Source organism: Galeopterus variegatus, unplaced genomic scaffold (assembly GCF_000696425.1).
Source record: "Galeopterus variegatus unplaced genomic scaffold, G_variegatus-3.0.2 Scaffold1362, whole genome shotgun sequence".
NCBI lineage: Eukaryota > Metazoa > Chordata > Mammalia > Dermoptera > Cynocephalidae > Galeopterus > Galeopterus variegatus.
In genome coordinates, this window is record NW_007727473.1 from 200100 (window position 1) to 203687 (window position 3588).

Sequence of the window (3588 nt, forward strand, 5' to 3'; positions counted from 1 at the left end):
GAGTAGGCAGACTTGGAAGCCCACAAACCTCCCACAATCCTATACCATCTTCTCCACGCTTCAGTCAGCTGAGCCCCATTTCCCTCATTTGGCAGGTGGGACTAAAGAGAGAACAGGGTGAAGTCTCTGGGGTGCATTCAATGAGCTAAAATGTGAGCCTGGCATAGTGCCCAGGACATCCATTGCACCCAGTCAGTGGCTCTGATCATTTGCTGTGACCAGCACCCCTAAATTATATGTTATGTGTCATTTACTACAATAAAAAAGAATGAAAGAAAAATCCACAACTGTAACAATCTCCCTCATCCCACTCGCTCTTCTTCCATGTGAATTTAATACCCCTTGACAAGAGCTGGGGACTCGTTTCCCTCTTGTTGAGCCCAGGTGGACCTGTGTGTCCACCTTAACCAATGGCATATGATGGAAGTGACACTGCGCCCTCACAAGGGTAGGTTCTAAATGGCAATGTGTCTTCTTCCTGGCTCCCGCTTAGCAAACTCCTTTTTGGAACCCAGGCGCCATGATGGGAGGAAGCCCAAGCCACATGAAGAGGCCACATGTAGCTGTTGTCGTCAACAGCCTCAGCTGAGCTCTCAGCAGGCAGCCCGTGTCAACTGCCCGATGTGTGCGCTAGGAAGCCTGGAGGTGACTCCAGTCCCAGCCACTGCCTGCCTGTGACGACATGAGAGACCTTGATCAAGAATCACCCAGATGAACCCAGTCAACCACCAAAATTGTGAGAGATAATAAGTTTTGGGGTGATCTCTTATGCAGCCAGAGATAACATGAACTGGGGACACAGTAAACAAACAAGAGGATTTAGCTAGTGATATGGAGATGCTAAATCAGACTGATGTGATCAGCAGGGGCTGCTTTAGCTGGGGGCATCAGGGAGGGCCACTCAAAGGAGGTGATGTTGAGCTGAGCCCAAAGGATAAAAACACGTCGACTATGATAAGAACTAGGAAAAAGCATTCCAGGCAGAGGAACAGCAGTGCAAAGTCTCCGAGGCAGGAATGAGCTTGGGTGTCCCAGAAACAGCAAGGAGGCTGGTGAAGCTGGAGTGGAGAGAAAGGGGGGAGTGGTGGGGAGGTGATGGGGGCTTTATTGGCTGTCATCATGAGGATGAGGTTTTTGTTCTGAGGGTGCTGAGGATCCACAGAAGAGTTTTGTGCAGGGGCATGATAGGTTCCAATCTCCCCACTTAGGGCAGGGGTGACAGGTGGGGCTGGGGGCTTCCTGGGGAGGGACTCCCAACTTGTGTGTGTGTGTGTGTGTTTTACAACTACGTGGCTATCAAAGCAAAGATAATCTAGGCTGAGTTCCTTACTATAAATCTATTATTTAGGCCACTGGTCGGTAGAAGGATCCAAACCCCTGACCTTGGTGTTATAACATCGCGCTCTAACAAACTGAGCAAACCGGCCAGCCCCTATTTATGATAATTTTTTTCTTCTACTTTAGTTATTTATTTACTTTGCATGTATGTATGTATTTAAACCCTTGGCCTTGGTGTTCTAACACTGTGCTCTAACCGACTAAGCTAACTGGCCAGTTCTTTTTCTTCTAATTTGGAAGGAAATTAAAGTTAAAACATTTGATGGGCTCCTAAAAGGATAGCCCTGGGCGCAGTGCCTAAAGGATGAGTCAGCCCTGCAGAGCCACTCAGGTGACTGAGAGAGCCAAGCGATGCCCAAGTATATGCCCTATGGGGGACCCGTGACTGGGCACAGTATCAGATTTGGCCGGCAGTCAGCGGGTGGCCCGAGAGCCAATAGTCCCACCCTTGGGGGATCCCAGGTCCTTCCAGATGCCCCTGCAGAGGGATTGGTTGATGGAATGATCCGGACTGAGCCAAATCGAAGGACAATGGGAGAGGCAGGCACATACGCATCACACACACTCGGAAAGGGATGCACGGAAACGGGGGAGGCTGTGGGCCTCTGTGATGCTCAGGGAGAGCAGAGCAGCCTCTGATCCTGGCTTGTCTGCTTTCTAGACTGTCAGCCGTCCAGGGAGCCGATGCCGGGCCTGCCCCGTGGCCTGGGTGGCCGCCACAAAGGCGCTCTGCAGCGCCCCCAGCGGCCGCACCTGACCACGCCTTGCCCGCCTGCCCACTGGCATGCGGGGAAACAGGCTGTGCGGCTGGATCCCGGTTCTGGAGGTGCTTCCCATGATGAGGCGTGCTTGGCATTTGAGTAGGGAACTCATCAATAATAATGACAATCATAGCGATAAAATCAGCAACTAGAGGAACATGGGCCCCGTCGCTCTTCCACATATCAGGCTCAGTCCTGCCCCAGGGCCTTTGCACAGGCTGTGTCTTCTGACTGGAGATTCCACCCTGGATGGCTCCCCATTCAGGTCTCTAGGCAAGTGTCACCTTAAGGCTCCCACCTTCTTCAGGGTGAGCCAAGTCACAGCTCCATTCCTGGGCTCCCCCATGGCCCCCCATCCCCATAACTAAATTGCACCCCAGCACCCATCCCTCCTTCCGTTCCTCTCTTCCTCCTCGCCTGCCATATCTCCCCCAGATCTGTGAGGTGGGGGACTCTTCCTGTTCCCAGAGCTGGACTCACAGAAGCAGCTCAACTGGTGTTTGCTGACTGAGTTAGCTCTGTGAAGAGAGCAAGTGAACAGGTGAGCTCTGGTTCAGGTCATCCTCTCCATGACACCACGGTGGTTCCTGGACCTCGTACAGAGCCCCCTCCCAGAAGAAAGAAGGCCCTCGCCAGATGCGCACTTCCCAGCCTCCAAAATAGTGAGAAATAAATTTCATTTCTTTATACTTTACCCAGTTTCAGGTATTCTTTTCTAAGGGACCAGGAAGCCAGAGATTTTCCCAATTTGGGTCCATGCAAGGAACAGCAATGGCTCCCACAGGCCACCTATTATTTTAAGCATGTACCTGAGCCACCATACAGACCAGCTCCCTGTATATGGACTTGGACAATTCCTTCCATGGATAATTCCACTTCATGGAAGGGTTATAAAAAGCCAGAGATGAGGTGGGGTTGTTACCTGATGAAGGGGGAGAAGGGGAGGAGTTGAGTGTCTAAGTACGAGCATCTCCAGACCAGGTAGAGGGAAGAGAGGGAAAAAGGTGAAGCCTGATGGATCAGAAGATTGATCTGCGTCTGGAAGGGGAGGTCGAGAATGAGCTAGGAGAATTTGAGACACAGGACAGTTTTGACAGAGAGAAGAACATGTTCAGAGATAGGAGAAGGCCTGAACAAGGAATCTCTACAGCTTTTCCCATTTCAGTGAGTGTCTAAATGGAGTGCCATCTTGTAGCCATTGGGATCTATTGTAATGAGGCATTTGAGTTTTAATGTCTCCCTGGAGGCTGAGAAGTTGGCCAGGAGACAGCCCAAGGGTGTAGAGCATGGAGGTTTGGATCATGAGGATCCCATATAGAGTGTGAGAAAGGGCAGTCAGTTTGGGTAGAAGAAGAGTGCCGTCGAAGGGTGTGCCCTTTGGTGCCCACCTCCTTTTTGAGTGAAATGCCACGGGCTGGCTAGAGGAGCATCCTCCCATAGCTGGGGGGGCATGATACAAGTCCCTCAGCCAGGTGCCGGGGCTTCATAG